At 45.8% G+C, this 26004-nt stretch overlaps 1 protein-coding gene across 5 annotated transcripts in view; it reads left to right on the top strand.

The window, feature by feature from the left end:
• The window catches only part of GSE1 (Gse1 coiled-coil protein), a 347503-nt gene that overhangs the window by 23127 nt on the left and 298372 nt on the right, over positions 1 to 26004 (top strand). The gene's annotated exons all lie outside the window — the stretch shown is intronic.

Raw genomic sequence — 26004 nt, 5'->3', positions numbered from 1 at the left:
TTTGAATTTAATTTGTGTCCCGTCTTTCTCCCAGTATGGAGAAAGAGGCACTGATTTAGAGCATTGCACATCCCTTCCTAGGTGGTCTCAGTCCTGTAAAGGAGCCAGATCCTTTCTGATCTTGGAAGCCAAGCAGGGTCAGCCCTGGTTAGTATTTGGATGGAAGGCTGCAATGGCCATATTTCAGAAGCAGGAAATGGACAAATCACCTCTGAGTATTCCTTGCCTTAGAAACCTTAGAGCCAGTGTGGTGTGGTGGTTTCAGAGTTGGACCACGATGCTAGAGATCAGGGTTCAAATCCCCACTCAGCCTTATCTAACTGAATTCACTTTCTCTTCCAGTGTTTCATTTCCCCATAACTGTTGGCTTGTCATTCTTTCTCTACTCCATCCCCTTTCACTGAGCATGTAACACAGTTGGTGGGTGCAATCCTTTGTGTGTTAACCTGTAAGCCAGCACAGTAGGGCAATTCTAGGCTTCATCAATAGAAATATAGGGTCTAGATAGAGGGAAGTAATAGTGCCACTCTGTTCTGCTGTGGTCAGGCCTTATCTGGAATATTGTGTCCAGTTCTGGGCACCACAATTCAAAAAGGATGTCAGGAAGCTGGACCGTGTCCAGAAGAGGGCGACCAAAACGGTGAAAGGTCTGGAAACCACCAAAACCTTATGAGGAATGTCTGAAGGATCTGGATATGTTTAGCCTGGAAAGGAAGAGGTTAAGGGGCGACATGATAACCGTTGTGTAAATATTTGAAGGGCTGTCATATTGACGATGGAGCAAGCTTGTTTTCTGCTGCTCCAGAAACTAAGACATGGAGCAATGGATTCAAACTGCAGGAAAAGTGATTCCACCTAAACATTAGGAAGAATGTCTTGATGGTAAGAGCTGTTCGACAGTAGAAGACACTCCCTTGGAGGATGGTGGACTCTCCTCCTTTGGAGGTTTTTAAGCAGAGACGGATGGCTGTCTGTCACAGGGCTTGGATTATATCTTCCTGCATGGCAGAATGGGGTTGGACTGAGCAGCCTTTGGGTTCTCTTTCTACTCTAAACCTTTGAATGGTCTCATCCTCTCAGAGTCTGATAGTCATAACAGGGGTGGCTTTTTGCTTACTTCGAGATATTAATTTAATAGGGCTTTCTCTTGCTGTGGCAAAGAAGATGTGACATTTCTAGCAGCTTGTCAAATTGTGGAATAAACCAGATAGAACATAATAAAGAGGGTGTGTTGGTGAGCAAAGCCTTCCTGGTGGGATGGGGACAGTCAAAGCTCGCATGGGTTTTGCAAGGAGCTGCTTTGCGTAAAGCAAAGTCCTGCAATTGGTTTCTGAGCTGCTATGGGAAATGAACACACAATGGCCACCTGTGCAGTGAAGGGCTGTCTCATGCGGTTACACCACGATAATGCCAATGCGGTTCTGTTACTAGAGTTGGGATCAGAGCTGTGGCATTCTGGAAATTGTAAGCCAAGAAAGTAACATTTCCAAGCTGTGGTTCATAGTTGTATCCACTTAGAAACAGATGTGCTTGCAATCATATTTGAGTGTTTGTTGTGCATGACAGACAGTTTGTGTTGCCTGTGGTGCTCTGTTGAGTGCATTGTTGTTGTTGTTGTGGTGGTGGCTGTGGTGATGTGCCTTCAAATCAATTCCAACATGTGGCAACCCTACCTAAAGGTTATCTTAGCAAGACTATTAAGTGGTTTTGCCAGTTCCTTACTCTGAATGGAGCCTAGAGCACTTGGTATTCCCTGGAAGTCTCCCTTCTAAGTACTAACCAGGTCTGATTCTGCTTTGCTTCCAAGGTCTGATGGCATATGGTTCCTTCATGTTGTTGTTTGTTGTTGTGTGCCTTCAAGTCGTTTCCGACTTATGGTGACCCTACCTATCATGGGATTTTCTTGGAAAGTCTCTACAGAAGGGATTTGCATTGCCATCCTCTGAGGCTGAGAGAGTGTGACTTGCTCAAGGTCATCTTGCAGGTTTACTGGTCCAAGCTGGTATTTAGGCTGAAACAAATGTAGGATGTGAATCTCTAGCCATTTCATCAGTTTGTCCTCATCTTTCAGGTACTGGAATGTTTTCCTTTATCTGTGGCCGCACTGACTCAGGTATCATTATCTTGTATTTTCATCAGGTATTCTCACACTAAGGACTAGTAACTTGTTTTTACAGTTCAGTCAGGGGTGGGGACAGTGTGACGAATGGGCCACAGACGGTCCCCAATCCCTTTCTGAAGCCCTCCCAAGCCTCTCCAGGACACCTCCAGAGCCTCCTGCCCCCTGAACATTAAAATTTGCAGGGGAAAGAATCACCCTGAAGTTGTTGCAAACTGCCACAAAATCATTATGGCAATTTATGGTAGTTTACTCATCCCACTACTCCACCTCTGACTGTGAAAATGGACAATTTGTGGTTGAAATTGGGAACCAGAATTGACGTAACCTCATTTCTAGATCAACTAGGATCCCTCTACAGGAGCGTCATGAAGGGCGTGCAAGGAGTTTGGACTACACTGGATAACAGATCACTTACCTTATTGTATTTAATATATAGGCTGCAAAACTGAGGGTCGTAAAACGTTTAAAAAACTTATGCTAGTTCCATAGGAATTTGGTCTTCTAAATCCAGAAATTACCTCCGATTTGCTCCTTCGCGTATACTTTGTTCACCACTTGCTTTGATGTATTGTGATCAGTGACTGAATGGAACGATCCTGCAAAGAGTAAGAAAGGGATGAAAGTTTTCTAAGGGACTTTCAGAACCCATTTAATTCGCTGATGTGAAAGACAAAAATCTGATGAAAAGGTACTAAAAACAATTGCACTGGAATATCAGTGTCTGCACTTAATCAAAGCTGTGTTGATAAAAATGTTGAGTTTGTGAAAGAACTGTGTGTGGTATGATGTTGTCATTGTGTTTTTCAAATTCGGCGCCCACGAGTACATTAAAAACAGCTACGACATTGAAAAAAGGGTTTTCCATCGCAGGCCCATGCTATACATCACATACATAACTATACTTTAATTTCTCTAATAAACCCAACAGCATTCTCCCTGCCAAAAAAGAAATCTATAACATCACAGCCACTCTTCTTCCGCTGAGGGCTGCAGAATACATCTGTTGCTCCATGACAAATAATTCCCCCCACATTTATAGTGCAACTTGTTGTTTGTCGTTGCTGTGTGCCTTCAAGTCATTTCCAACTTTATGGCAGCCCTAAGGCGAACTTATCATGGGATTTTCTTGGCAAGGTTTGTTCAGAGGAGGATTGTCATTGCTGTTCTCTGAGGCTGAGAGAATGTGACTTGCCCAGGGTCATCCAGTGAGTTTCATGGCTGAGCGGGGATTCGAACCCTGGTCTCCAGAGTCATCTCACAAACAGAATGCTAGCCCAGATTTGTATGAAGGCTCCCCAAATCTTGCAGTTAGGATCAGATGGGATGATAATGAATATATGCATTCTCTAAAGATGCCAGCCATAGATGCCGGCAAAATGTCAGGAATAAATTATTCTAGAACACGGCCACATAGCCCAAAAAACTCACAAAAACCCCCCCTATAGTTACTACAGTATATTATAACCTGGATTTATGATAGCGTAACTGCTAGGGATTAATGTTTATGGTCACTAATGGCTGACTGGCATTTCCAGCTGAAGCATTCCTGATGCATTGGGGAAATGGAATTTGCAACACACTTCTGCTTGCAGGATGTTCTGGGACATGTTCCAAAGGCACCCTATGACTGGGAGTGCATTGGGGACACCATTTCCAAGTGCCCTAATCTCCAGTGCCCTGGAAACACTTTTTGGTTGTAGCATTTCCAGACTGCAGAGGTAGTTTTGGGGAAGGTTTGGGAGCATTGTCCATCATAACTGCAATGATGGAACTCCATCATCTCAAGTTGTAGTAAATAGACCCACAAAATCCTTAATGTCTGCCTTGAGAGTTTTTGGGGTGCCAACCTGGGCTGTGTTGTTGTTGTTGTTGTTGTATGCCTTCAAGTCGTTTCCAACTTACGGCAACCCTAAAGCAAATGTATCATGGAATTTTCTTGGCAGCATTTGTTCAGAGGAGGTTTGCCATTGCCTTCCTCTGAGGCTCAGAGTATGGAAACTGCCTAAGGTCACACTCAGCTTTCCATAGCCGAGCTGGGAATCAAACCCTGGTCTTCAGAGTCGTAGTCCAGCACTCAAGCCACTATGCCACACTGGCTCTCACTGCCAACTTGGGCACCTTGTACAAAATTTGGAACCCACCTCTGATAATGCCCCAATGCCAGGCTTAGTTCTTTCCCTTCTGGATCATCCGGAAAGCCCTGTGGTTTTCCCGAACGGCTTAAATCTCCCGCATGGTGTCGGCCCACCCACGACATCTGTCTGCGGAGGGTTCTTCAGCTCCAGGAGTTGGCCGGCTTGATTTTTTTCCGAGTGAAAAATAGTTTGGTGATGAAGCAGGCTTTGGAGCTAACCGCTAGGCAAAATTTCTTTCTTTATTGATGGCATTTATACCCCACTCTTCAGCCCTAAAGGCTCTCAATGGCCTCCTAGTTCCCTCGCCTTCCAAAACATATTTCCAGTGGGGCCGAATTCAATTTTTTGGAAACCCCGGACTTAGCTTGCCAGCCAGCATACACTCAGCCCCAGATGGCTTTGGGGATGGAGGTGCACACATGTGCAACCAGAGACACCTTGTCTGCTCCTAATCTGGACATAAGAAGCCAATTACAGGCTGGGATACCCTTTCATAGGCAGCAGATGGAGAAGGCCGGGCCGGCCAGGGCTGCGGTAGCGGCGGAGGGGCTGACTCGGAACAGCGCTGCCTTTTTCTAACGTGTTTGCAAATCCTCGCCAGCTGGGAGGATTAGAGCCAGCATCTGGCTTGCTTTATGATATTTAAAACAAAGGGAGTTGCAGGCGCCGCGATGGGGGTGGGTGGGTGGTGGTGGTTTTGGGGGAGCGGAGGGGGGGACTTCTTGCAGAGGTGAAACTGCTGGGAAAATATGTGGCGATAACTGCACACTATCTCCTCCCCCCCCCCCCCCCCCCCAAAAAAAACCCTCTTCCTGCAGAGTTTTTACAGGCCAATAAAGCAAGCTTGGGCTGAGCCGCATCCGGGGGTTCGGACCACAACCCGGATCTTGCTTTTGCTTGGGATCCAGCCACATGGGAACTTTGACATTTTGGGGGGTATTGCTGAATTGATGGCTAGGGAGCCACATCTGACTTTGCATGATTAATTATTATTAATATTAATGCTCAGCATTAGAATCTGGCGTTGGCACTAGGCTCGACACTTCGCAAGGATGTCTGTGCATTTGGGCATGTGCGGAGTGCCGCTTTTCTCACGCACAAACAGCTTTGTGGATGACTAGGATTTGCAGCACTTCTGGAGGATCAGAAGGTGGGAAAGCAAGATTACGGCTTGCATTTAAAAACAAACCATCAAGTTGCAAAGTTTTAAGATGGAAACATCTGGTGAAATTCTCTGTCTCTCTGTGTGTTTGTGTCTGATGGTATGAGAGCAAGCAAGAGACTTTGCGACTGAGGAAGCATTGTTTGCTGTGATTTATGCGGTCGTGTTTTTCATTTTCTCACCCTATGATAACCGTGTGCAGAATATGATACGCAGAATAAGAAAACATAAATACCTAATTTGTATGGTTTATACTGGTTGCAGAATCTGGTTGTTTTTGGTACAGTACGTATTAGTGTCGAGGCTGAGAATTAAGTTGAGATAGGAGAGTGTGATCTATGTAACTCTCCACTTGTTGCCCGAAAGATTCATTCTTGTTGATTCTGAGATCCTAAGAGCAAAGACAACACTTTTTATCATAGGCTACATCTGCAGAAATAATGCAGTTTGACATGGCTCAATGTTATGGAATCCTGTGATTTGTAGTTTTGTGAGATATTTAGCCTTCTCTGTCAGAATACTCTGGTCCTATCACAAACTACAAATGCATAGACTGGATCCATGGATTTAAAGTGGTGCCAAACTGCATTAATTGTGCAGTGCAGATGAATAGAGTTTTGTAGATTTGCTGTTTGGCAAAGAAAATCGAGCCTAATCTGCACTGCACAAATAATGCTGTTCGACACCACTTTGACAGCCATGGCTCCATCCCACAGAACCCTGGGATATGTATTTTCGTGATGCTCCAGCCCTCTTTGGCAGAGAAGACTAAAGACCTTGCAATGCTACAAATCCCAGGATTCCAGAGGATGGAGCTACGACACTTCAAGTGGCGTCAAACTGGATTCTTTCTACAGTGTAGATGCACCTAGGCTGGTTAGCAGTTAGCCAAGAGTCCTGTTTCCTCCCTTATCATTATTTTATGCCCACTGGCTCAGATTTTTAGTCATGGCTCTCCAATTTTAAGCCAGGCTTCCTGCTCTTAACCAATGCTTAAAAACAGTGGCATCACAACATCTGGCAGAAAGGGGCTGTGGCATTCATCTGCTTCCCTTTAAAATGCTTTAAGAGATGGTGGGAGGAGGGTGAAGCTCAATGGGAGGAGAAAGGAGACGCCCCAGAATTTATTTAAAATTAAAAATTTCAGATTTCAAAATGTTAAATTTTCCAAAAAATTGAAATTTTTAATTTTTAAAAATTCTTTTTACATTTTCATTAAAAACATCACATTTTTAACCAGTTCTTCACTATGTATATGTAAATACGTTTAGGTTGTGTGCACAATATTGTAATTTGAAGGTATAATTTTAATTTTGCTAGTCATTTATGTCACAGCCATTAGCGTTTCATTCAGCAGTATATGGGAATTACGAGGTACAAGTAACATTAGTGCAAAAGAGTGTCACTAAGGATTCCGTATAGTGTGAAAGGAGGTCAATGGTGGCGGTGGGGTGACACCATGAGTTACTGCACCTGGTGACACCAATCCTAGGGACACCACTGCTTGAAAAGGGCCTCAATGCAATCTGAATTAATGGATTGATTTGATAGCAGAGCATGGTTCCCACTACTTTTGCCTCAGTTGTATTTTCCCCCTCTAAAATAATCCACTTGTGGTTCACATTCATGCATGAATCGGTTCAAAATGGACCCGCTCCAGCCGGCTGAATGGCAAATTTAAATAGATTCTGAACCGCATCTGTTTTATACTTGTGCGGAATCGATTTATCGAAAAAGACACAGGAAAAAATCAGTGTCAAAAAGATGTGTGTTAAATGGGTCTAGCGCATGTCTCCCCCTCTTGGGATTGCTTCAGCGATTTGATTTAAGTGGGAACCAGGGTCGTTTGAATTGGTTCAAACCGATTTGCGATCCAATTTAAAAGGTAGTAGGAATGAGAAAATTACTTTTTTGGACTACAATTCCCAGACCGCCACCGCCGCCTTCCCCCCAGCTCTGATGCAAACGCCATAAGCAGATTTCCTTGCCACTTGTTTATCAGCCTCCTTTCAGGAACCATTGATGGAAAGGCTTGCTCCTCTGCTGTCTGGCCTCCACATCTCTCCAGGATTCCTCTTTCCTTTGGGTGCTTTAAGCCGCAGCGCTGGAACACCAGCCAGCGGTTGAAGGGAAGCATCTTATTTGGAAGCCAAGGGGAGGAGGGCTGGCAAGAGCCATGAGGCTGGAGACGGCTGGGGTTTTGCTAGGATGCTTATTTTTCACCACTTTTTTTTTGCGGCTCTTGATGCTTCAAGAATTCAGGAAGCCGAAAGAGCAGCGAGTGCCAAGCCAGAGCTGTACGGCTGCCAAGACCCGGCTTGTTTGCTCGTCTCGCTGGAGCCAGTAACTGACCTTATTAGCTTAGAGGGCAGCTGCCTTATTAATGCACATCTGGTGGAGGGGAGCTGCATAGTCCCTATATTGTCTCCCTGCTTGCGCCTAACTCTGCGTTACCTTGCAGGAATGCTGTGCAAAGGAGGCAAGGGGAGACAAAAAAAAGGGGGGGGGGAGAGAAATGTGGAGGGATTTGTGTGTCTGCTGGTGGTTTTGTTAGGATTCCCTCCGTGTTCTTGCAACACACATCTGGGATGCCGCAACATGGTCCCCCTTTGTCTTTTACCACGGTGGCCTTGCAGCCTCCAAAGTTGCCAATTTACCCCCCTCCTTCTGGCAAGGCTCCTGTGACTTTTACAGTGGCGTCAAAAGCCAACATGCACACAAACGCACACACAGCTGGTGAAAACGTTGGACTGTGGCTGGATATGTATATCGTACAAAGCTTTGCTGCCTAAAGGCTGCGTCTGCACTGCAGGAATAATCCCGGTTAGTAGCACAGGTCCAAAACACACTGCAGAAATCATCCAGTTTGAGACCGCTTGAACTGCCCTGGCCCAATGCTAAGGAGTCCTGGGAGCTGTAGTTTCTTCTCTGTCAGAGAGCTCTGGGGCCACAATAAACTACAATTCCTAGGATTCCCTAGCACTGAGCTGGGCCAGTTAAAGCAGTCTCAAACTGGATTATTTCTGCAGTGTGTTTTGGACCGTAGAGAATCATAGACGAGACCTCAAGAGGGCCATCAAATGGTTGAGACCACTTTAACGGCCACAGCTAAGTGCTATGGAATTATGGGAACTGCAGTTTGTTGTAGAGTTCTCTGACAGAGAATGCTAAATATCTCAGGAAACTACAGTCGCCAGAATTCCATAGTATTGAGCAGTGGTAGTTAAAGTGGATTATTTCTGCAGTGTGAATGCTCTGTGCTTCTGTAGCAGCTGTCAAAGCTTCAGAAGCTCTTTCCAGGGATTCTTTGGGGGACCTCCATTGACTGCCACCATCTTTTTTACCATCCATGGAAGAAGGCTGCTGCAGCTTTGGTCCAGAGTTTGTAGTAACAGAAAGACAACCTCCTCCGTCTTCCCATTCTTGCGAGACTGACACATCAAGTCCACCAACCATTACCCTTTCCTTCTGATCCATGTTGGAACAAATGATACGGCAAGATATACCCTTCCGAATATTGCAAGGGGCCATGAAATTATGGGAAGGAAGCCTAAAGGGCCTTGGAGCCACCGGTTGTTGTTTCACGGTGCCTTCTTCTTGGAAGGATGGAGCCTGGGAAGAAGGAGAAGAATACTGCAAGTGAAGAACTGGCTGCACAGATGGTATCAGCCAGAAAGATTTTGCTTCTTGGATCATGGCCTGTGCTTTCATGTAGAAAGGTGTCTGCCAAGAGACAGGTTGCACCTCAGAACAGCTGGAAAGCATGTATTTGCTAGATGTTTTGTAGGCAGCTACAATATAGTGTGCATATGTGCCACTAGAACATTGTCCAGGGAGCGGTTTGGGTTGCAAATGGTGCTTCATAATATTTCCTATATTACATTTATATGTCACTGTTCCCCATATGAATATGGTTCTTCTCTTCCCCACTTGATCTTTGCAACAACCTTATAAGGTAGGGCAGCTTTGCCCAAAATTTCATATCTCTAGTGGGGATTAGATCTCCCGAGTCCCAGTCAAAGGCTGCTGCCATACTGCAGAATTAATGCAGTTTGACACTACTTTAACTGTCATGGCTGCATCCTATAGAACTCTGTGATTTGTTGTGGCACCACAGCTATCTGGCAGAGATGGATAAATACCTCACAAAATTGCAAATCCCAGAATTCCAGTTAAAGTGGTGTAAAACTGCATTACTTCTGCAGCATGGATGCAGCCTGTAGTAACTCTCCAGGGGCACAGCTTTACTTTCCATTCAGCCACTTCCTTCAGTGGGGACTAAATGCCCAGTTCTCTTTGCATTGCCGTCTTGCAAAAGCCGATCAGAAAATTACAGTGGGTTCATATTCCCTTGCATTGGGATGATGCTTATTTTAAAAAAGCCATTCTCTCCCATAGGTTTATGTAGAGGAGGACAGAAATGGTCAGATTTGGCTCCAGGTGTCCACACAGATGGTTCTCTCTTAAATTAGGTATAAGTCTTTATATTAAAACAGCTGTGGGTGATGTTAACAGCAGTCAGCATCTGGGTGTCACAGAACTCTACTGCAGTTGAGGATGTTGACTGGCGAAACAAAGACCTCCCTCTGCTAACTTCTCCATTCTGGTTGCTGATGTTTTTGTTTCCAGGTGCAGAGTTGCACCGAGGAGCGAAAAAAATGAAGACTGGCCACTTTCCTCAAGGGGGAAAACACTTTGTCCTTCTTGGCTTGTTTGGGACTTTTGCAACCTCCCTTGGCTCCTCTTCCTGCGTTTCTGAAATGCAAAACATTTGCCGGGCAAACCCACTCGGTCCCTCGCCGTGTCGCGGAGCAAAAGCGGGTCTGCTTTCTTTGGCCGCACACCTTTCTTGTTTGGGCTTATTTGTTATTTTTTGCCTTGGACTAAGCGGTCTTAACACGACACACACGTTAAGGAGGTGGTGTTGGAGATCTCAGAAGTGGGAGAGGTGATGGAATAGCTTCGTGAGCTTAGGAACACAAAGGGCATCCTTCTAACCAGGGTGGTTGCTTCCCACAACAACCAGTCTTCAAAAAGCCCATAAACTGGGTGTGAAGACATAAGACCTCCTCTGTTATTCTTGCCTCTCCTTCTGTCAATGGATAGTAAGTGGCATCGGACTGGATATCCCATGTGGTCCCTTCCAGATTTGTGATTCTATGAACTATTAGCCACTTGGAATCATTTTACAAATAAAAAGGGCATCACTGTTAGACTAAAGTTCTGTTTAGCTGTTATGAGTAGCGCTTAGTAGCTCCGTCTCCTTCTGTTGACCTCTTTGTGCATTTGTGTATCTGCCTTCAAGCCACCTGTTGACTTATGGTGACCCTATGAATTTCATAGGGTTTTCTCAGGCAAGGAATACACAGAGGTGGTTTGGCCAGTTCCTTCTGAAGTATAGCTTGCAGCACCAGAGATTCCCATCCAAGTACTAGCCAGGGCTGATCCTGCTTAGCTTCCAGAATCAGCTGGAATCTGATTCCATAAGATTATTTGGGCTGGAAGGGGTGACATAGCTGTGCTTCTAAGTATGCGCCTTCAAGACATCTGTTGACTTCTGGTGACGCTATGGATGTCATAGGGTTTTTTTAAGGCAAGGAATACTCAGAAATGGGTTTGCCAGTTCCTTTCTCTGAAATACAGTGGGTCCTTCATATCCATTGGGGGTTAGTTCCAGGACCCCCATGGATGCTCAAGTCCATTAAATATAATGGCATAGCAAAATAGAGTCCCTTATATAAAATGGAAAACCAAGTGTGAAGTCTAAGGCTTTCATGGCCAGCATCCATAGTTTTTGTGGGTTTTTTGGGCTATGTGGCCATGTTCTAGAAGAGTTTATTCCTGACGTTTTGCCAGCATCTGTGGCTGGCATCTTCCACAAATAACTATGGAAAATCAAGGTTTGCAGTCAAAAAAAGTACCTTTCCAGCTCAGCTAAAACGGTCCCCCCATTTAAAGCCACATTTGGAGAAAATATCTATGGAGCCCCTGGACTGCTAAAAAGTCAAATGAATGGGTCTTGGAGCAGATCAAGCCTGAACGCTCCCTAGAAGCCAAGATGGGGCTGCCATACTTTGGATGCATGATGAGACGACATGACATTATTGGAAAAGACGGCAACGCTTGGTGAAGTGGAAGGCAGTAGGAAAAGAGGAAGACCACACTACAGATGGCTTGAGTCAAGCAAGGATGCCAAGGCTGCCTTGAGTTTGCAAGACCCAGGGAGTCAATGACTGGAGCTCTTGGAAGTCTCTCATTTCCAGGGTCACCATAAGTTAAGGTCAGCTTGACCGCGAACAGCAAAAACAACTTCTTCTGGCTACTTGGAGGCCACTCTGAACTCCCCAGCTGTGTATCACTGCAAGAACATAGAAACAAGCAACAAAATGGGAAGGAGGCAGAGTTGCATAGGGATAGAACTTGGAAATGTTTGGGTTTGGGGATGACAATTCCCCAGAACAACGCAGCAATATTGATGTGCCAGAACCTGGGAGTTTTCTTTGGAAAATGTAATTTCCCCAAGCTCTGGGGAGAAAAGTTTGGGGACTGAGCTATGTTTTCTGGGCAATCTGGCTAGCAATATCACACTGCACTGTTGTAACACTATTATTCTACTTTTACTGCGGTGCTTGCCTCCTGCAGAAATTCTGGGCTTTGTAGTTTAATGAAGCCTAAGAGCTCTCTGGTTGAGAAGTCTACATTTCCCTTCCTAAACTACAAATCCCAGGATACCACTGGAGGCAGCCAGAGCAGTAAAAGTGGAATAATAGCACTATAACAGTGTAGGGTGTTGATTTCATTGACGGGAAGCAACGTTGCTTAGGAAAAAACAACGATCAGACCAAGAGAGTTGTTGCAAGGTCAGCTTTTTTTCACACAGGAGGAGGAAAGATGAGTGTGATACTGTGTGTGTCTGTCAGGAGTTTATCACACGAAGGAAATCAAGAGTTTACCCCGTTATTACTCCAGAAAAATCGCATAATTATGCAAAACGATTTCACATGGCGTCGCACAAAACTCGCCACTAAAGTGGTCACAAAGAAGCATTAACACACATCTTACTTTTGGGATTTCAGCGACAATGCATTTCCGAGATCGCGTTATTCGTGCAACTACTTACCATTTTCGCTTCATTTGTGGGATGCTTTAAATGCGCTTTAATCTCTCTTTAATGCCAAAATTAGCCCCTGTGTGATAAACCCCTCAGTTGTGTTGCCTTCTCTTTTCCCTGTAGGGTTGTGATGTGGTGGCTGTGGGGAAACAATAAAATGGAGAGGATGTGGATGCGATGGGGGAGTCCGCAAGAAGGAAGATGGAAGATCTCTCTCTGCATGTTTTCCTTTCCTTTCTCCATCCTGGGCACTTTGCCTGCCCTTTGTTGTGGCTGAGAGAAGCCAAGATCCCTGGGAAGTGCAAGAATGCAAGCAATCTTTCTCCCAGGAGTTGACTGCTCCCTGTCAGCAAGAGCCAGAGAGCAGCTGGCTCTAATTTCAACAGAATTCCATTCTTCATGGCTCCCCGCACCCTCCTTCGCACTCCTCTTTGCCCCCTCTGCCCGGCTGGCGTGTCCGGCGTAATGGTTTAAAGTTGCCGAGATGATTTATTTGGAAGATTCCTGGAGCCTTCAGGTCAAGGAAAAATGGCAAAAGAACGATTCCTGTCTCCTTTTCCTCCTCTACTCATCTAGATGTGGAATGTTTTCTGTCTTTTCCAGGGAGAAGACTTTGCTGTATGTGGATGCGAGTCCTGACCCTGATGTTATCTTTTTGTGTCCCCCCCTCCTCAACCAGTAAACTTACGAACTTTGTGAAAACTGGCTTGTGACTCAGCTTGAGGGGTTCCTTCAACTGATGTCAGTGTGAGATTGAACTAACACAAGGCACACAATAAACTTCTCTCCTAACAGAATGTTTTAGAATTAAAAAAAATGTTGCATGTATGGAGTCCTAAATCTGTCTTTGCCTGTCCAGTTGGTGCCATATTGGGCGCTCTTTGGACACAGCTGTGGCCTTCTCTCCTTTTTGCCACAAAGGTATTTTTGGTACATGTTGAAGTGCTAGAGAAGAGTGTTGAGGATTCTGTGGATGGCCAAAAAGACAAACCGAATGAGTCCCAGAACAGATCAAGCCTGAATTCTCCCTGGAAGTCAAGATGACAAAACCAAGGCTGTCATACTTTGGTCATATCATGAGAAGGCAAGACTCACTTGAAAAGACAATAATGCTGGAAAAGGTAGAAGGCTGTAAAAAGAGAGAAAGACCTCACGCTAGATGGATAGACTCAGTCAGAGAGGTCAGGGGCATGGATTTGCATGGCCTGAGCAGAGCAGTGGAAGATAGGGAGGCTTGGAGATGTCTCATCCACAGAGTCACCATGAGTTGAGGTTGACTTGATGGCAGTTAACAACAACAAGCATGGTGCCCCAGAGCTGTTTCCCCCCCACCTAAAGCTCTTAGCTACCAGTTCATAAGCTTTAAGAAAGAGGCCTGAGGCCTGCCATTAGCAACAGAACAATACACATGCAAATCACTCCTGCCTTTCCAGGTCACACAATATATATACCCAACTTCTTTCCAGGCAAGCATTCTCTGAAGATGCCAGCCACAGATGCTGGCGAAACGTCAGGAAGAAACTCTTCTAGAACATGGCCACATAGCCTGAAAAACCCAGAAAAAGCTATGGATGCCGGCTATGAAAGCCTTTGAATTCACATTTAAGAAAGAGGCATCTTGATCTTTTCTTATGGGGGTGCAGGAAGAAAGAGAAGCCCAGACAAAAGCTACCAGATGATGATGTCCATTGTGATGGTGCCATGACCTTCTGGAGAACCCTGAGGGCTGGATGTGGCCCTGGGACTTGAGGGTCCTCACTCCTTCCCTAATCAATGGATTGACCCTTGGATAGAGAATTGGCCTGCATTTAGCCCAACTCTTTCCAGAGGCTCAGGGCAGTTAACAGACTAACACAAACATTTAAGAAACAGTATGCAATGGGATCGTGCAACACCTTTGAGACTAGCTGTGTGGAAAGAAGTTGAAGCATGAGCTTTTATACACTTGGTCTACTTCCTCAAATGCATGGAGTCATGAAGAAGACCAAATCTATGAAAGCTGATGCTACAACTTCTTTCGCACAGTTCGTCTCAAAGGTGCTGCAAGATCTCTTTGCATACTGATATTCCAGACTAACAATGCTATGTCTCTGAATTGTAGCCCCATAGAAAGCACCAAATTCCTTGAAGCAGTAGTTTTGCTATGTTTTTAAAAAAGCCCATCCATTGTACACCAAGTAGAGACTTCTTAAGTTGGAAGCAACCTTGAAACCCACCTGGTCTCACCTCTGCAGTAAACTAGAATTCCAGTAGCTCTGCCAGGTGTTTATCCAGCTGTTCCCAAAAGCAGCTGGGTTGGAATAGTTTTTGAGAGGCAATTGTTTCTCTTGGTGAATGGAGTTGGAGCTCCCCCAGTCTTGGAATGTGTGAAATACTGTGCATGCAAAGAGTCTGTTCTGAAGGTAAGGCCATAGCTCAGTGGGATCCAGTTTGTTCCTGGCATCTGTGGGTGAAATATTATCCAGAGAAGGGAACGACTCTTAATATCCTGGGTCCCACAGGCAGAGCCTAAAGCTCCACCAGGCATCAATAGATGCCCTCTTCACTTCCCTGGTTCTGGGATGCCCCCTAAAGGCTTGTCCCACCAAAATAATTTAACAATAGCAAGTACATTTCTATACTGTTTATCAGTGCACTTAAGTACTCCCTAAGCAGTTTACAATGTGTATGCCAATTGCCCCCAAGCTGGGTACTCATTTTATCGACTTTGGAAGGATGCGAGGCTGAGTCGACCCTGAGCCCATAGTTGGTGTTGAACTCAAAACCTTGTGATTTGTGAGTGAGTGGCTGCAGTACAGTCATTTAACCACTATGCCACCACTGGATCTTCCTAATTGTTGCACTAGTGTGCATCCATGCGCATTTCCATGCCCGCTGGCTGGACGCAGGGAGGAAAAAATGACCCTTGCCCCCTGCACAGTTGCCCACCACTGGACTAAAACTCCCAACAATCTCCTACATGCTGAGTAAGAGTAGATCCTGACTAATACAGTGTAACTTACATCCAAAATAACCATGCATAGGATTGAACTGCATGCTGGCCAACTGATTTTGTGATATCAGTGAGAAGTCCAGAATATGCTCTCAGTTCCCTTCCCCGGATTCCCGTCCGTTGCCTGTTTCCAGCAGACATGCCTTGTCCTTACCTTGAAAACGCTCCTTGGCCTTGTCACATCGTTATCTTCTGGGCTTTGTTTCCCATTATGTCCTTACCATGATCTCCGCTCCTCTGACTCCACTGCTGTTGGCTAATGGAAGATCTCTTGTTCCTGTAAACAGTGCTGCATGTTCTCTCTTTTCACCTTCCATGCGTGAAACCCCCTCCTTCAGCCTGTCCCTAGAGCCACCTCTCGCCTTTCCTCCAAATCCCTCCTCAATACCCACCTGTTCGCCAGAGATTTTGCCTTTATCCTCCCAATCCTTATTCCCAGCTGTAACTAAGCTTTCGATGCATGTGACCAGCATTCTTCCCTCCCTCTTTCTGTTCCTCTCTCTTCATTTGTCTATATTTGTCCCTTCTGTTGAGGGCAGGAACCTCTTTGTTTTCCCAAAGTTAGATTGTTGGACTGGGATCGGGGAGTTTGAGGTTGAAATCCCCATTCATTGGGCAACCTTGAAGCACAATGGGCAACCTTGGGTCTGTCAATGTAACCTGGAAGGTTGTTCCCAGACCAAAATGTGGACCACAACACTGACACTATGCATGCTACCTCAAGTTCTTTAGAGGAAAGGGATACAAATGACATGGGCCGGTATTTTAGATGTGCTATGTAGTTAGGGTTGCCATTTGTCCCGGAAAATCTGGAAAATCCTGGATTGAAGGGACTAAAACATGTCCCTGGCATGATTTCTCCTTCATTGCGGGATGATGGATAGGTTAAAATGTGGCAGTACCCCAACAGGCCCAGGAGGCGGAAAAGGAAAAGAGACAAGCAGAGATATTGTATGTTGATTGTGTTGGTGGTTTTAACCTAGGGCTAGGCAGCATGGGGAACTTCATTTCCAAATTTCATATACTGTTGGACCCAAACAGACAGGCCAAAATAAAGCTGCTTTGGGTCACTTTGGAGGTATGCTATTTAAATGACACATGCATCTTAAGAGGCCAGAAGTTGTGCCAAAGCTGCGCTCTTGTCCTTAGGACTGGAGCGTGGCTATGGTGCGGCTTCTGGCCTCTTAGGACGCATGCAGCATTTAAACAGCATACCTCCAAAGTGACCCGAACCAGCTTTATTTTGGCCTGTCTGTATGGTCCCTGTTATCATAGTTGCATTGCTAAGTAACATCTCCTGACCTGACCTCCCCATTCCTGGGCAGCAGTTGCTGTGAGTAACAGAGCTCTGTTCTTCTGTCAGTTGGGACACAGAAAACTGATGTTTCCAGCCTCTCCTTTCATTGATCTCCGGTGTAACAGTCAGAGAAGTAGGATTCTTATTGCAATTCCTTTTTGTACCTAAGATCACTTGCAAGAGGAGAATGGGAACGTCAGTCTGCTGCATCCTGGTCGACAGGAGAACAGATTCCCAGCACTTGTAGTAGCTGCAGCCTGGTAAGTCAGAACTGGGGTACTTTTACAATCCCTATGTATTCCCTACCCTATTGAATACTCCATTTTTTACTGACAACAGCAGTAATATCTTGTGACAAAATAAAGGCCTGTGACTCCTAATAGGCATCGCTTTTCTTCTCCTGTATGGTTTTTAACATCTTTGCCTGATGAAGAAGCTGGTGAAGCTTTGAGACCTTGCATGATGTATTTTGTATTATTTAGCTGTGTCTAATAAAAGTATTGCTGTTTTATGGATTTTGGACCTTGTTGTATTTTGCCGCAGGGCCAATGTGGCTAGCCCTGAGTATGTTTCCTAGAGAAGTTTGGAAATGTGATTTTTCAGTGTGCCTTATCAATCTTGAAAGACAGAGATGGGCATATTACAGACTGTTGTTATCACAGATTTGTGTGTTACTGTATTGATAGGTAGAGATTCAGTTGCCTTTGCTGGTCATAAACCGGTGGCATATAACAGGTGACCAGGGTTAGGCAGATAAGACAGAATGTCATAAATATTCAACAGCCAGATTGTGCCTCTATTGTGTATGTGTTTTTCCTTTGGGAGCTGAAAGAGGTGTGTGCATTACCTTGTCTTTTTTGTTCTCTACAGTTACAGTATTATCCTCTTTGTTAGGAAAGCAAAACCATGATTTGTATTGGGCTTAGAAATATGATCTGGTTGGCATCTCTGGGGTGTGTATTGGGTACATGTTTAGCAAAAGGTACACTGCATCAATGTCTAACCAGTGGTGGGTCTGGGAAGTGAGATGTTGGCGGCCACAATTTTAACCGGAGCAAGGGAGAGGCTACCAGTGTGCAAGCGTTTTCTCTAGGAACGTTTAGGTTCTCCAGCACAACTCTATGGTCAACTTCTGGCAGAGTTGCGCTGGAGGACCTAGAGACTCCTAGAGATAACATAAAACCGCATTTAATCAAATCCGCAAAAGTGGAGGGCCAACTGTAAGCGTCTGCACAATCAACATCTTAATTTTAAAAAAATAGTTTGCAAAGGGAATGGTTAAAAGAAGAAGAAGAAAAAAATCCCACAAGTTGTTGCAATAACTTGTGCCTGCCACTGGAGCGCACCAAAATTCTACAGTGGCAAGCAAGCCTGCAGAGCTTGTCCTTCCTCCCTCCCTCTTCCAACAACTACACACACATGCATACACATATTATTTTGTCCTTACCATTAGGACTGCACCCCCACCCAATTGCTCAGCCTTTGCAAAACCCACCTCCCATCAGGGTGGAGGCATGCCAGAGAAGCTGACTCTGGAAAGCCCTATTTAAACCTCTCACAAGGGGGAACAGAGGCAAGCTTTGCATCCTTCCTCCCCACCCCACCTCCTTATATATGTTCTTGGGCCAAAAAACCCTGGGCTTTTATGGCTCACCAGAGACATTATTAGCAGATGTTTCAGCCATGATGTATATTGCCCCACTGCCTAATGGCTTCTAGTGTTTCTCCCATCCCCTCCCAGCTGCCTGCGTGCAAGAGATGGGATCTGAAGCAGCTTTTGCAGCCTTGGAAGGGAAGGCAGTGACTTTCCCCCTGCTGGGCTGCCCCTCCTGCCTTTGGTACTCAGCTTTGGGCTGCCTGCTGGGAGAGCTGAGATGGAGCCGCACAAGGAGAGGCTGCCAAGGGGTGGCCGATCCAAATTAGATTCACCTTTTAATGCCAGCGTAATCGGATTTGGACAGCTCTCTTGGGCAGAATGAAGGCTCGGGGTTGTACCTGAGAGCGAGGCCTGTCGCTGCTAGGTCTCCTGCGTAGGGAGGTTGAAGGGGGAGATCTCCTAACAAGTCTCCCCTCATACATACAAAGCAAGAGGTGTTTGGGGGCAAAGGTGAAGGGGTTAAGAAGGGGGAATGAGCTGTCAGCTAGTAACAAATTGCAAGGATTGAGGGATGTACAAGAATTGGCAAATACTCTTCAGCATCCTGGAAAGCATCCTCGTCTGATTTCTGTGCCCTAGACCATTGTTAAAGGCACAAGGGCAGGCCAGGTTGGGTTTCCATCTAGTCACTTGGCAACCCTGCCTCCCTCTCCCTTGTTCTCCCAAAAGCCCTGGACTTGCATGCCCTCCAACATTTCACAGATGGAAAGCAGGACATGTGTGGCCAAGCAACATCAGGGAGTCGGGAAGCTGGCAGATGTTATGAATGAGCTAGGAGAGGCTGAGCAGTTTGCTTTTGCCTGATCTTACTGGGAAGGGCAAGATCCTGTCCTCTTCCCTGCTGAGTTAATTGAGTTTAACCTTTGTTGTTGTGTGTCTTGGAGTCATTTTCTGACTTATGCCAACTCCAAGGTGACCCTACCATGGAGATTCTTGGCAAGATTTGTTCAGAAGGGGTTTGCCATTGCCTTTGCCTTCCCTTGAAGCTGAAAGCGTGCAACTTGCTCAAGCTCATCCAGTGGGTTTTGTGGCTGACCTGGGAATTGAACCCTGGTCTCCAGAGTTGTGGTCCAACACTCAAACCACTATGCCATGCTGGCTTTCTAGCAAGCTGCCTTTGAAATGTAAATACTGTTGCTATTGCTACCTTTGCCCTTTGAGCTCAGTTTGCAGCAATGGACAAGTGAAAGCCAGAGGGGGTTCTTGTGCCTTTACGGCTGTGTAGAAGAGGGAAGCTCAGCAGGTGCTGCTTGTTGATTATATGGCAGCCAAGACCTGCTGAGCTTCCCTCTTTGACACAGCCATTATAGGTACAGGAGCCCTCTTTGGCTATGGAAGTAAACCAAGAATAGAGGAAGAAAGTGGGAGAAGGAGAAAGAAATTGGGACATTTTAAAAGCAGTTGAAAAAGTGGTATGGCAGAGGATTCATTCAGACCATCCCTGCTTGATCGTGGCAGTTGGAGGGCATGGCTTTGCTCTTGTATTTGTGAAGCCTGGTGATGCTGCCATCAGAGTCTGGTTGTTCCTCTCTGCCTTGACCTGAGAGTCTTTGCAGCTGCACTGGGTTTAAATCGCAGGAGGCCAGACGGCATTTGGATGTCGTGCTGGGTGTCAGAGGTGAGAGGTGCCTCAACCGGAGATGACTCCTCTCTTTCTTCATCTTTCTCTCTCCTCTCTTTCTCTCTTTTTGAGCAGCTGCTCCCTAATAAGCTGTTAATGATGATACAGTAAGTGGAAGCTGGCAGTCCTCTGGGAGCGGCTGTGATTTATGTAATTGGTCTCTGAGGAGACAAGAGGATCTAATATTTACATGCCAGCATTAGTCCCCTGGGAGCCCTGTCATGGCAGGCTATGCTTCAGCCCACCTCCTTCAGTGGGGCCCATCATTCACGGAAAGTGTGTCTCAAGGTGGTGGGGAGGGAGCGTGTGGTGCCCACCTCTCCCCATCTCTAGCTTGGCATCCTTCTGCCAGCTGCCTGTGCCTCTAAGGGCGACATTTCACACAGTGTTGGCTTGGCACAGCGGTATAAAATTAGATGCAGGCAAAGCAACACAGATCCGGCAGCCCAGCCACCATCCTCTGCAGTCACCCTGCAGTGGCCTTTGCCTGCAGTGTGGGCAGAGCTCTGCAAAGTGAGTTTGTGTGGGTGACGGTTCCTGTCTGGCTGGAGGATTCTGGAAGCTGTCATCCCAAACAGCGGCCTTTCTAATGGAGAGTATGCACCATGGCAGAGGAACTGTGCTTTCTGGTTGGGTTTCGGGAACACGCCAGGTACACTGGTTACCAAAACGGTAACTTTTCCAGGTTGGTAGTGTGGGATGGGGAGGAAATCTCAAGGGACAGTTTTTTGTGGGATTTTTTGGGCTATGTGGCCATGTTCTAGAAGAGTTTGTTGCTGATGCTTTGCCAGCATCTGTGGCTGGAATCTTCAGAGAATGCTGGTATGCTGGCCACAGATGCTGGCGAAACATCAGGAACAATCTCTTCTAGAACATGGCCACATAGCCTGAAAAACCCACAAAAAACTATGGATGCTGGCCATGAAAGTCTTCGATTTCACTCTAGGGAGAGTGTTCACATGAACAGTGGAGGTTAGATATCTTGTATGCATGTCCTCTGACCTCAGTCCTTCTGTTTCTGTCCTTTGGTCTTTCAGTTCAGTTTTTCTTGGTTCTTTAATTCTTCCTCTGCCTCCATTCTCACAATCCTCCCATCTTGTTTTGACTTCAGAGGTTTGCAGTCCTATTTGAATCCCAGGACAGAAGAGAGAGTGATGTGACATGGTCCTCCAGCCTGCTAGAGAGTGAGATGGTGAGGGTGGTTTGCCAGGTTGTTGTTGTGTGCCTTCAAGTCTTCTCCAAGGGGGCTTCTTGACATGATTTGTTTTACAGAGGTTTGTCTCTACCTTTTTCTGAGGCTGGGAGGGTGTGACTTACTCAAGGTCACCCATCAGACATCCTTGGCCAAGCAGGGATTCAAATCCTGCTCTCCAGAGTCATAGTTCAATGCAAAAAACACTATGCTATGCTGGCTCAATTTGGCAGGAATGCATCCCAAACACTTGCATTCTCTTTTTGGCTCAGGGATGGTGAGATTTTCCTGGCTTGCCCTTCCTCCTTGCATGCACAGAAGACTCCAAGGACGGCACATAACAGATGGACCAGGGCTGGTGTGCTCCATCACTGACAGGTGTGAAAGGAACACCAAGCGCACAGCTGGGCCGCTGGCTTGTTTTTACCTGCAGGATGTCTGTTTTGCCGAAGGCCAAGACTGCTACCTTTGGGAGGCGGGTGGGCAGGCAGTTTGCCTTGGAAACCAGAGCTCTTTCATTTTCAGTTCCTTTTGTTATTTCTTTGGAGCCCTGGGTGCCGCAAGGCCTCTGCGCTGTCACCGAGTGAGACTAAAGTATTCTATGCAAAGGCAAAAAAAGATGAGTGGAGAAAGCTTCAGGAAGATAGTTCTCCCTTGTCCCCACTCTAACAGATTTTCTTGGTTTGTACTCTGCACATGAAAGCAAGTGTGGTGTACTGGTTTGAGTGTTCAAGTATGACTCTGGAGACCAGGATTCAAATCCATGCTCAGCCATGCAAACCCGCTTGGTGGCCTTGGACAAGTCATACACTGTAAGCCTCAGAGGAAAGCAGTGGCAAACCTCTGGCAAACCTCTGAATATACCTTGCCAAGAAAAAACTACATTCGCCATAGCATGTCCTTAAGTCAGAAAAGACCAGAAGGCAAAGAATAAAAACAACATGTGGTGGGGATGAGGGATTAACAGGATTCGCTCCATAGGGTAAGATTACAGACGCCAGGAAACAGAATTCTCAGGACCAAATGGAAAAAATGAAGGATGATGTCAGGACTTGACTTTAGGCTCAGTCTTGGGTCCTCTTCCCAATGCTATGCTTCAAAGCCAGAACTTGCAAAGAACGTGCCTTTGAACATGTGTAGAACATCTTTCCCCTTCCTAATGTTCAACCATGGATTACGCCTTCTCTCATATCTCACATTTACAGACAGGAATGCCCAGTCATGCTGGAGTGCCAACATTTCTTATGCCAAGTAGACTTCAGAACCAATGTTGACTTGGGAGAGAGCAGTAATGTGAGGCTTCTCCACATGGGGGCAGGAGGGAGACCAAGACCTCTTAATAGAATAATGGACTATTCACAAAACATACATCCAGTTCTCATGCCACAAAACTTGTGCGCATGTTTAGCAGTCATGGGATGAGAAGAAAAATGCTTTTATGGACTGGTGGCTGGTTAAAGAACAGATAGCAAAGAGCAGGAATAAAGGGACAGTTCTTGCAATGGAGAGAGGTATAGATGGAGAGAGGTATAGTTTTCCCCTCTGCCTCCTAGGTCCGCAAAATTTGAACTTTTGAACACATTTTCTCTGTAGAGGCCAGCCACAAATGCTGGTGAAAAGTCAGGAATGAACTGTTTTAGAACATAGTCACATAGCCCGAAACACCCACAAAAAACTATGGAGCCCAGCTGCACAGGTTCAACACTCAGGACAACAGAGGCAGCTTGCTTCTCAATACTGTCTCCTGGCATATATGATTATAAAGGTGCTGTTATGCTCATCTCCTTATTTGAGTCTTTCCAGAGATCTCTGGTGGAACAGGAGGCTGGACCGAGGGTGCCTCTGTTGCCATTTGGCAGAACTATTCTTCCATGTTTTAACTGGGGCCACCTGAGGTTGCTTCAAATGTTTTTGTTGCAGGGTTGCTATTCTGAGTGAGCAATTCCTCTCTACGGGAGCAAAGAATTGCAGGGTCTTCCTGCAATGTCCTTTTTGCTTGAACAACTTTTACAGTCAGCCCTCTTTAACCATGTGTGTGGTTTTTTTAAATCCACAGATGCAAGCATCCACAGTTTGAAAAAATTACAAACATATATATCAGTTCCAAAAAGCAAACCTTGATTTTGCCATTTTAGGTAAGGGATGCCATTTTACTGTGCCATTGTATTTAATAGGACTTGAGCATCCATTGATCTTGGATACAGTGGCTACCAAGGGCCCACTATATCAGGACATTGTATGTTCATGATATGGCATTTCAAGGTGTCTTTCCATTACCTCTTCTTGGTGCACCTAAGCAAACTTTTGCTATCTGTCACTTTTACTGTTGTGAAGAAAGAGAAGTAGGAATTGCCTGATCTCACTGGGCCTCTGAGTTATCACTTTTCCAGTTTCTCTTCCACCTTGTGAACTTGTAAGCAAGCCAAATCATAACCTCCAAGACTGGAGTGTTGAAAAGTGGAACATGGATCCAACAGTTTGGGTTTCACAGTGATGATTCCCCCATGATGTAACCCATGATTCAAAGCTGTGTTTTGATGGTTGAATTCATTTGCTGTGTAGTTGCCTATCCTATTCTGTTTCAACAGCACAGGAGGTTTTTGTGGGTTTTTCAGGCTATGTGGCCATGTTCTAGAAGAGTTTATTCCTGACGTTTTGCCAGCATTTGTGGCTGGCATCTTTCTCTGAAGATGCCAACCACAGATGCTGGCAAAACGTCAGGAATAAACTCTTCTAGAACATGGCCACATAGCCTGAAAAACCCACACAAATCTATGGATGCCGGCCATGAAAGCCTTTGAGTTCACAGCACAGGAGGTGTTTGAACCCCAGATACACACACACACACACACACACACACATCATATACCTCTCACACACATATGCCAGGTCATGATTGGTCTCTTTTATCCATCATCCAAAATCACCCTTTCCAGAATGTGAACAGAGACTCTGGACTGTTTAATGTGTGTGCATTTGTGTTTGTTTGCATATACACCAGAGACAAGATGTATACATGCAGACACACACTTTGACTATTTAACTTCTCCAGTTTGGTTCCCTCCAGATGTGTTGGACTGTGGCTCAATGTCATCCTCAGCCAGATTGCCAAGGATGATGGGAGTTGTAGTCCAACAGACTGGGAGGACATCAGTTTTGGGGAGGCTGTAAGACTGCGGAGCTGAACTGACAGTTCCTGGCCGCTCGCATGACCATTTGAGCATGCTGTTTCCCAGGAGGCATACAAAGCAAAAAGGACAAAAATAAGGCAGTAATTTCTCAGGGGCAAAGGACCATGGGAAAAGATGCTGTCCTGGCAAACTGAGAAAGTTAGAGCATGCAATCCATCCTGAAGGGTCTTCTGGGGTTTTTCTCCTAAAGGTTATTGGTGCTGTTGGAGAGGACTTACACCAGTGGTTCATATCTGCAAAGAAGGGCTTCAGATTTTATTGTGCCAATAAATTCCCAGAAGCCCCAGCCAGTGTAGCCAATGGTCAGGGATTCTGGGAGCTGAAATCTAACCACATCTGGAGCTTCTCTGTTTGTGAATTGGTCAGAGAGAACCTCATAAAATGGCAGAAAAAGAAAATACTGAGCAAGATGAGTCCAGAAACTAGGGCTGCATCTAGACTATAGAATTAATGCAGTTTGACACTGCTTTAACTGCGATGGCTCAATGCTATGGAATTCTGCGACTTGTGTTTTTGCAAGATATTTAGCCATCTCTGTCGAGAACTCTGGTGCCACAACACACTACAACAGAACAACAACAGCAACTTTTAGTCCACTGTGGTCCCAAACACACTGCAGAAATAATCCAGTTTTAGACTGCTTTAACTACCCTGGCTCAGTGCTAGGAAATACTGGGAATTGTAGTTTACTGTGGTGTCAGAGAAGGCTCAATGTCTCCCAAAACGACAGTTCCCGGAATGCCCTAGCACTGAGCCGGGGCAGTGAAAGCAGTCTCAAGTGGGATTATTTCTGCAGTGTGTTTTATTAGACCCATGTCTTTAACAGCTGCTTGACAGACAAAAAAGAAAGAAGCAGGAGAAAAAAAAATCTCCCATTTCTTTAATCTCCAGGTCTGTGGAAGAAAGCCTGCCCCATTGCTGCTGCGCCTTGACAAATTCTTCTTTTGGGTGAGAAGGAGGATAAGCAAGGGGCAGAAGGTCTCCCAGCCCCTTGTGCACGACTTGGCAGAGAAGCTCAGTTAATAATAGTCTCAGGAAGCACCCGCCACACTGAGATGGAGGAAGCATTGCCCAAGAGAGGCTCTTTTTCTCCATCCAGCTGAATTAGTTCATGCGCTTCTGCTGCAATAGCAGGAACAGCAGCAGCTGCAGTCTCGGGCCTCTGGTTTCCCTCTGGGCTTTGCATGCAAGAGGGGCAACACTCTCCCCCCCCCCATGCAGATCTCTGGGTTGTTCTGTAGACAGAAAGACGTGGAGGCTCAGTGAACTGTGTGATCTGGTGGAAGCTAGCCTGGCAAGCAGATGGGCCTGAGCAGAGCAAAGGCTGGGGGGTGGGTAGAGGAGGATTCACCTTAAATTCTCTGCACAAATTGTGTATTGTGTGTCTCCAGTAGCTGATGCTGAACATCGGAGCCAGCCTAGCATGGTGCTTGTTGTCAAGCTTGCCAAGGCAACGATGCAACTGAAGAAAAAAACGAATGAGTCTGTGGTCCAAACCTTTGCCAGGCACTTTTGGCTTTGAAC

The sequence above is a fragment of the Sceloporus undulatus genome, chromosome 8 (assembly GCF_019175285.1).
Source record: "Sceloporus undulatus isolate JIND9_A2432 ecotype Alabama chromosome 8, SceUnd_v1.1, whole genome shotgun sequence".
In the NCBI taxonomy this organism is placed as follows: domain Eukaryota; kingdom Metazoa; phylum Chordata; class Lepidosauria; order Squamata; family Phrynosomatidae; genus Sceloporus; species Sceloporus undulatus.
Note: the sequence above shows the minus strand (reverse complement) of the source record. Positions and strands in the feature narration are given on the sequence as shown.